This window comes from Rhinopithecus bieti, unplaced genomic scaffold (assembly GCF_001698545.2).
Source record: "Rhinopithecus bieti isolate Rb0 unplaced genomic scaffold, ASM169854v2 scaffold_3615, whole genome shotgun sequence".
Taxonomy (NCBI): Eukaryota; Metazoa; Chordata; class Mammalia; order Primates; family Cercopithecidae; genus Rhinopithecus; species Rhinopithecus bieti.
In genome coordinates, this window is record NW_016804369.1 from 609,438 (window position 1) to 618,824 (window position 9,387).

At 44.2% G+C, this 9,387-nt stretch overlaps 1 protein-coding gene and 1 long non-coding RNA gene across 8 annotated transcripts in view; one reads left to right on the forward strand and one right to left on the reverse strand.

The window, feature by feature from the left end:
- The window catches only part of LOC108526705 (uncharacterized), a 7,849-nt gene extending 5,712 nt beyond the window's left edge, over positions 1-2,137 (forward strand). The window contains exon 3 of the long non-coding RNA XR_001884587.1: positions 1,904-2,137. This is a non-coding gene — a long non-coding RNA (uncharacterized LOC108526705). The remainder of the gene's footprint in view (positions 1-1,903) is intronic.
- The window catches only part of TMEM132D (transmembrane protein 132D), an 865,119-nt gene that overhangs the window by 41,050 nt on the left and 814,682 nt on the right, over positions 1-9,387 (reverse strand). The gene's annotated exons all lie outside the window — the stretch shown is intronic.

The following is a 9,387-nucleotide window of genomic DNA, read 5'->3' on the forward strand; positions in this document are numbered from 1 at the left end:
GGCACTATTCACAATAGCAAAGACTTGGAATCAACCCAAATGTCCATCTGTGACAGACTGGATTAAGAAAATGTGGCACATATACACCATGGAATACTATGCAGCCATAAAAAAGGATGAGTTTGCGTCCTTTGTAGGGACATGGATGCAGCTGGAAACCATCATTCTTAGCAAACTATCACAAGAAGAGAAAACCAAACACTGCATGTTCTCACTCATAGGTGGGAACTGAACAATGAGATCACTTGGACTCGGAAAGGGGAACATCACACACCGGGGCCTATCATGGGGAGGGGGAAGGGGGAGGGATTGCATTGGGAGATATACCTGATGTAAATGATGAGTTGACGGGTGCTGACGAGTTGATGGGTGCAGCACACCAACATGGCACAAGTATACATATGTCAGAAACCTGCACATTATGCACATGTACCCTAGAAATTAAAGTATATTAAAAAAAAAAAAAAAAGAATGGCTCAGTTTTGATTTCGTCTTCCAAGGTGGGTGATAACTGATTATGAAAACCTCCCTCCCTCTCAGTCTCTCAACAAAAGTCGAGCTTTGCCGGCTGCTTTGAGCTGGAGTGTTCTCTGCTTAATATCTAGCAATGCTAAAAGTAATCTTTACTAGGCTAACAGGAATGCTGCCCAAAATGTGCATTTCAAACACAACCTCATGACGTATTTGCAGTCCAGCATTACATATTTAATGTGTTTATCCAGTAAGGGTACCGTCCCGGGTGGCATGGAGGTCTTGACCAGCAGTCGGGGGTCCCTGGCACTCTTCTTGATGCCCGTGTTTTGCTGCTGGTGGAGGAGGGTGGCAGTGTCAGACTAGAAAAATGTCTGCTGTATCTCTGACATCATTCCTTGCTCCATAGCCTCTTTATCTGGTTTTCTACCTCTCCTGGAGATTCATGGTAGTCAATACCCTTTTAATAAATTGAATAAGTTCAATTTCTACATAAATCAGCCAGAGTTGCTTCCTATTGCTTGCAAATGAGGATTCTAACAATGACAAAGATTGGATATATTAGTGAGGCCTGTCTGGATGCATTCTGGGGTGAATGTATGAAAAGTTGGGAAGGACAGGCAGAATCCTCAGGCTTTGAGCCCATGTAGGAACCAGGGTTTACACCTGTGCTGTCCAAGGTAGTAGCTGCTAGTCACATGTGACTCTATAATTTTAAATGAATTAAAATTAAGTGGCCATGCATGGTGGCTCACACCTGTAATCCTAGCACTTTGGGAGGCCAAGGTGGATGGATCACCTGAGGTCAGGAGTTCGAGACCAGCCTGACCAACATGGAGAAATCCCGTCTCTACTAAAAATATAAAAAAATTAGCCTGGTGTGGTGGCACATGCCTGTAATTCCACCTACTCAGGAGGCTGAGGCAGGAGAATCGCTTGAACCATGGAGGCAGAAGTTGCGGTGAGCCGAGATCACGCCATTGCACTCCAGCCTGGGCAACAAGAGCAAAACTCCATCTCAAAAATGAAAAAAAAATTAAGTAAGATTAAAGATTTACTTTCTCTGTTGCACCAGCTGCACTAGGAGACTAGGAGTGCTCAGAAGCCACAGTGGCTGGGGGCTGACACATTGGTCTGCACAGGTTGAGAACATCCCTGTCATCACAGAAGGTCCTGGTGAACAGTGCTAGCTTAGAGAATAAGAGAAAAAAAAAAAAATCTCTTCCTTGTGATCCAAGAAAGCCCTGAACCTCTTTTTGCTGTGAGTGTGAAGGGAGAAGCCACCTTGATTCTACTGTGTGAAATATCCCATAGTCCCAAGGTTTTGCAATCTTTGTGCTATTGCTATTGAGGGAAGATGATGTAATGATGTATTAATTGACATGGTTTTCTTTTTTCCTCTGAGCCAAATGCTTTTACTTCTACTCTAAAGGTCTTCTTTCTGAAACCAGCCCAACTTTTCTCCCAGAGAGTATCATGGAACTGAACTTTCAAGATCATGGCATCTGGACATCGAGATAACAGAACCCTCATCCGGCCACCTGCTGCTTGCTGACCAATTCCCATATAAACCGCTAACTTCAGTCAGTTGGAGAGACGGATTTCAGATTTGCCTTCTGTCTCACAGCTGATGTCACCAGCAATAAAGCCTTCTTCCCTGGCAATACTCATTGTCTCAGTGATTGGCTTTCTGTCCAGGGAGCAACTGGACTTAGGCTGAACCCCTGGTGTTCAGCAACACTCCCATTTCAAATAGTTAGAGATTCACTCACTCTTTTAATAAAAACCTCTTGAGAACCAACTATGAACCAGGATTACATCTGGGCTCTGGAGATACAGGAGGAAACAGAATAGAAACAAAAATGTCTGCCTTCATGGGGCTTACACACTGGGGAACAAATGACAATCAGTAAAAAGACACATTTAAAAAGTTGTATTAGCAACAGGTGCTAAGGAGAAAAATAAAGCAGTGAGAAGTGCTAAAGTGTTCTAGGGTGGAGAGTTTGTAGCTGTAGACCTGTCGGCCAGTGAAAACCCCATTGAAAAAGTGTCCTTTGAGTCAAGACCAGAAAGGAGACAGGAAGAAAGCAAAGTAAGTATTGGGGGAAGAGATAACAGTCATCTTCTGGGTGGGGAAAGGCCAGGCTGGGTAGTCTCTGTAGAAGGAGAGCAATACATGGCTTGGGGCATTCTTGGCTCTGACATTCCACAGACATTGATCTTGACAGAAGACCAAGGGGCCACTCGCAGCAAGAGTTCACAGCATGTCGATGAAATTGAGAGTCTGCCAGCTGTGTAGGGGGTGGAGTGGACAGTAAGGGCTTCATCAGGAGGAGACCACCACCCACGCAAGCTCCAGGAAGTGCCTGGAGACCATTCATTTTCCCTGCTGTGAGGGCCAAGGAACTGTCCTTTTCTGGCCTCAGGTGCAGACATCCCTCAGCAACAGCCAGTTCAATACCAGTTGTCCATGCATCGGAGGTACACCTGCCTGATACCTGGGGCTTCACCCAGCATTGCATACACTCTTGGCCAGGGATCCTTGGATGAGAATTATGTGTTCCCTGCTCCCAGGGGACATAAGGCAATGTCTGGGGACATTTCCATTGTTACAATGGGGAGGGGGATGTTATTGGCATCTAGTTAGTAAGGACAGTGATGCCGCTAAACATTCTATAATGCACAGGACAGCCCCCACCACAAAGAATTATCCAGCCTCAAATGTCCATGGTGTCAAGTTTGAGAAACAGTTGCAAACTCCTTTCTTTCCTTCCTTCCTTCCTTCCTTCCTTCCTTCCTTCCTTCCTTCCCTTTCCTTTCCTCCCTCCCTTCCTTTTTCTCTCATTTCTTCTCTTCTCCCTCCCTCCTTTTATTACTATAACAAAACTTTTAATTTATTTTTATTTAACTTTTTATTGCATACAGCTAAGTGTACAAATCATGAACGTGCAGGTCAATGACATTTCATGAAGCAAACAAACTTACTTCCTCCAGACCTACTTCAACAACCAGAACACTGTCATCCTGCCAGAAGCCCCTCCCATACCCTTCCAGCCACTACTCTGGCTCTTATCCTCTGAGTAAACTCTAACCTGCTTTCAAATGTCACCACCTCGTTTTCCCTGCTGTTGACCTTTGGAGTCAATGGAATCACACCAGATGTATGTGTTTTCCTAGTTCCCTTTACTTAATAGGATGTTCGTGAGATTGGCTCGCATCGTTGTGTGTGGTTGTATTTTGTTCCTTCTCGTTGCTGGATAGCATTCCATTGTGTGAATATATCACAATTTATTTGTTCATTTTACTATTTCTGGACATCTGGGTGTTTCCAGCTTCTGGCTATGACTGATAATGCTGCCATGAACCATCTGTACGTATTTTTTGATGAAGACACTTGGGTATTTCTGTAGGGTATATACTTGGCATGGAAAGGGTCACAGAGCTCATATACATCCTCTTTTATTTTCACTCAAGCTGCTTTATTTCTGCAAAAGTGCCCAGAGCCTTCTTTTAAAAACATGAACTTATCACATAACTACCAATGACATCTCATGTCGCTATCCAGACATGGTCTACAAACACGCCAATCGTTTTCCATTGCTTTAGGGTAAGACATCAAATTCTCAGCAGGACCCACAAGCATGATCTGGCTTCTGCTGGGGTCTTTGAGCTCAGCCAACATGATTATCTTCCTGGACGATGCAATTCACCTTCTCTAGTTCCCTGAACTTGGAATGATGGGAGAGCGTCTCTATCAAGACCCCAGGATGTGATTAAATCTTTGGGATGGAGGTCGGGTCTGGGGGAACTAGAAGACTGTGGATATGAGAGAGGCACTGCTTGTTCAAATGCATGCATCGTGGGACTCAGTGGAATGGACTATAAATCTCTTACTAAAGAGAGCTGGGGTCAGGACATATTCCTGTGTTATTAAATAATGATACTCAGAGTGTATGAAGTGGAAAGTATGTGTCCTGCCATAATGAAGATATATTTTCAGATGCAGAAGAAAAAAGTGGGACAGGGACAGTGAGTAAGGGCTGGGTGGACACCGGGAGCCCCCAGGCACACTGGGCAGTCAGGACAAGTGAGCACTGTTCCCACACCAGTGGAAGCCAGGGCCCGGGATGCCTACGTCACAAGCTCTAGGCAGAGGAGACACGTGGGCCTCACCTGGATGAGTGTCTGCCACTTCCTGGAAGGACTGGCTGGAGAAGTCAATGCAGGGCGCTCTCAGGGGGCATGTGGTGGTGGCCACACCTCCCCTTGGCTGGATACAGCCTTCTTGAGGATATGGAGGGGCCCTCACAAAGGGGACAAAAGGAGCAGTACTGGACACAGGCATTATTCAGAAACCACAGGCACACACTCTTTGGTTTTGGCTGAATTCAGGATAAAAATGCCTCTGCAGAGAAATTCCCCCTCGCTGCGTCTTTGTAGGCACCCCTGAGACTCCTGCCTTCAGCCAGGGCCTCCTCCAGAGGAAGACCTAACCCAGAGAAGTCTAGGGTTTGTCTCCATCTATGGAGCTGAGAAGCTTCGCCTGGGGAGTCCAAGGTGCTCACCTGGCAGGTGAGCGGTAGAGAGACTGGTTAAAGTGGGAAGATCTGACGGAAGGTAGTGAGACCTTATGGCATGGAACATAGAGGGAAATGATACATGGTCACATCTCACTACTATTCTTCTCAGGTAAAGACAACAGCTGGCCAGTCCTCGTCATTTATTGGAGAGAAAGGCATATTAACATTGGAAATCTAAATCTGTATGCCCAATGGAGAATGATAGTAATAAAAGCAAATGTTTAGAAAGACCCTGGGCCGGGCGCGGTGGCTCAAGCCTGTAATCCCAGCACTTTGGGAGGCCGAGACGGGCGGATCACAAGGTCAGGAGATCGAGACCATCCTGGCTAACCCGGTGAAACCCCGTCTCTACTAAAAAATATAAAAAACTAGCCGGGCGAGGTGGTGGCGCTTGTGGTCCCAGCTACTTGGGAGGCTGAGGCAGGAGAATGGCGTAAACCCGGGAGGCGGAGCTCGCAGTGAGCTGAGATCCAGCCACTGCACTCCAGCCTGGGCGACAGAGTGAGACTCTGTCTCAAAAAAAAAAAAAAAAAAAAAAAAAAAAAAAAAAAGAAAGACCCTGGGAAGAGAAAGCAAAGACAAGCCACAGACAGACTGGGAAATAACAGTTGCTAACACATATCTGATTAAATAAAAACTAGTATAGAAAACATACAAAGAATTCTTAAAACTCAACAATAAGAAAACCCAATTAAACAATGGGCAAAGATTTGAACAGACATCTTACCAAAGAATATACACAGATGGCAAATAAGCCTAAGGAAGGATGCTCAGTGTTGTGTATATCACCAGGGAATTGCAAATTAAAACAACAATGAGATGCCATTATATTCCTAGTAGAACAGCTACAATCCAAAATACTGACAACACCAAATGCTGCTGGGGTTATGGAGCAACAGGAACTCTTACTCATTGCTGGTAGGAATGCAAAGTGCACAGCCACTTTGGACGAGAGTTTGGTAGTTTCTTATGAAGTTAAACATATTCTTGACATTAAACCAAGCAATTATTCTCCTTGGCATTTACCCAAATGAGTTGAAAATTTCTGCAAAAAAAATTATCTATACGTGAATGTTTAGAGCAGCTTTATTCATAATTGCCAAAAATTGGAAGCAATCAAGATATCCTTTAGTAGGTGAATGGATAAAGAAACTGTGGTGTGCTATATAATGGAACATTATTCACTGATGAAAGGAAGTGAATTGTTAAACCATGAAAAGACATAGAGGAACCTTAAATCCATATTACCAAGTGTAAGAAGCCAGTCTGAAATGGCTATATTCTGTATTCTATATTATATTCTGTATATATTCTGTATGACATTCTGGAAAAGGTAAAACTATAGAAACATTAAACTGATTGCTGGTTACTAGGGGTTCAGAGGGAGGAGCAGGGAGGAGAGAATAGATGGAGAAGAGGAGATTTCTAAGGCAGTGAAAATATTCTGCATTATATTATAACGGTAAATGCATGTCGTCATGTATCAGTCAAGACCCTAGAATTTACAATACAAGTGAGCCCTAATATGAGCTTTGGTAAATACAAAAGGATCAGTTTTTTAAATGCCCCCAAAGCTGACATTTATATAGTATTTACTATGTTCCAGGAACTAATATAAGTGTTTTCCGCATATCAGTTTACTTAATTTTCAAGACAACCCAATGAGGAAAGCATTATTATCATGACTATTTTTTGAGAGGCAACTAAGGCACAGAGACCTTAAGGAAATAGCCCAAGGCCAAAGCTGGTACCCAGCCTTTCTACAGGGGCTGCACTTTTAGGCATTGTACGATCCTGCCCTGGGTATTCTAACTCAAAAAGACCAGTAGGCTCTGAAATGATGATGTGTGATCTCAGACTCTATGGCAGTGAAAGGAAATATACTTATAACAAAGACTACATATCTCCTTTTAAGGATATTTTCTTTCATTCACAAAGCTTCGTCATATTTTACAAATGTTTCGTATTTGCTTTTAAAGTCTGACCACTGGAGACTTTGTTTTCCATTGTTAATTACTTTTTGTCATAAAAATGGGGAGTTGATATCAACTCATGACTAAAATGAAATTGAACAGCAGGAAGCATGTGCGGTGACACATCAGCCCCTCCTGTCCTGGCGAGAGCCCCCCCAGCTCCCAACCTGAAGGTAACTGTTGCTACTGGTATTTTGTGCATCTGCCCAGAGAGCGTCTATGCATATACCAGTACTTAACCATACATATTCTCCTTCTTCTGAAACATAATGGCCACCTTTGTATGTTCTGTGCTTTTCTCCTAAAAATACAGCTTAGAGATATTGCAAAATACTTCTCAATAAGTTTCAGGATTCTAACATTCTGAAGTCGAACATTCAAAACCATACTTTTGACAATGATAGTTAGATAAATGGAAAATGGATATCAATTTTTCTTTAGACATAGTAGATGGAGATGAAAAAGGTGGTGCTTTGAGTTATTACGAAACATCCCTCACAGCTGGGGTAGGAAGCTGCCTCAGGACAGCCTCTGCCAAGCTCTGCAGTACATGGTCTCAGGCAGCACCTGGTGCCCAGGATGCACCCCTCATCAGCCCCAGTGCTCCCTTGGAGCCAGGGCAGTGTGTTCCCCTTTCATTGTATGTGCCTTCTGCTTTGCTAGACTCTAGGGATGACACCGAGACAGCTCCAGTTTCCAGTGGCCCATCAACACAGGAACGGCAAGCTGGCCAGTGGCCCATTAAAATGGCACGTGTTCTACAATGCCTACATTTAGGGATCAACCTGTGGGACTTTCAGAGGGCATTGAATTAAACAATGCTACTTCCTATTAACATCAAAGCAAAACGTACCTGGCACTGCTGTTCTGATATCAAAAAAAGATCTTTAGTGAAATGTCCTTGGATGAATGGCCATGAAATCAATTGAATTCACTGAATGTCCTGGCCATTGCAGGCAAGAGTCCAAGTCTAACAGAGTGGGTTGCCTTTGCTGTAAGAGCGTTGGATGTGGCAGGGTGCTGTAGCTCACATCGGAGGGCACCTCTCAGGCCCTGGAGGGAAGAACTTCAAGGAAAACACAGCGTGTCTATTTCTGCTGCTCAGCTACTCACATGCAGCTCATGTGTTCTTTCTCCAACAGAGGGCCTTCTACAGGGCAGATTTGATGCTCTGACAAATGGACTGTGCTTAGAAAGGCTTACCTGCCCCCAGAACAGCCTTCTCAAGAGAGGAACAATGACATCTATGCTGCCCTTGCCTTTTAAGCATTTTCCATGGGCTGCTTCATGAGAGGTGGTGGATACCACGACTAGGAGAATGCTGCTGAGACCACAGAAATGACAGAAAGACCTTCAGCTTGGAAAATCAAAACTTGGAAATGGAATTTCCTTTTTAAAATCTTTTTATAGATTTGGGGGAATGCATGCAGTTGGATTTAGGACTACACATGGACATACTGTGTAGTGCTAAGTCAGGGCTGTTAGTGCACCCATCACCCAAATAGGGTACATATCAAAAAAACACCCACACTCATACGTCAGTCATGGCACTATTCATAATGGCAAAGTCATGGAATCAACCTGGGTGTCCATCAATGAATGACGGGATTAGAAATCTGGTGTGTATGGACCATAGAATACTACTACACCATAGAAAGGAATGAAATCATATCATTTTTCAGCAACATGGATGGAACTAGAGGCCATTATCCTAAGGAAATGGTGTTTCTTGACCAGGCCTTACACAAAGAGACTTAGTTGCCAAACCTGAAGGTGCTAGAATTAGGAGCCACCTGAGAGTCTGAGAAAGGCCATTTGAATCAATAATATTAATCCGAATTCAGCACTAACTAGAGCTATAAAAAGACCACATAATGTTAAAAAAAATTTATTCATCCAACAAATGTCTGATGAGCACCTCAGGGGAGTCAGGGGCTGTCCTTGGTACTGGAGATAAAGCAGTCAATGCTAGGGATGAAGTTTCTGATTTCAAGAAGCTGATGAAAGCTTAGTCAGGGAAACAGATGTAAATTCAACTAGTGGTGGGCTCTAAGAAAAATAAAATAGGGGGGCGGAGCAAGATGGCCGAATAGGAACAGCTCCAGTCTCCAACTCCCAGCGCGAGCGACACAGAAGACCGGTGATTTCTGCATTTTCAACTGAGGTACTGGGGTCATCTCACTAGGGAGTGCCGGACAATCGGTGCTGGTCAGCTGCTGCAGCCTGACCAGCGAGAGCTGAAGCAGGGCGAGGCATCGCCTCACCTGGAAGCGCAAGGGGGAAGGGGATCCGTTTTCCTAGCCAGGGGAACTGAGACACACAACACCTGGAAAATCGGGTAACTCCCACCCCAATACTGCGCT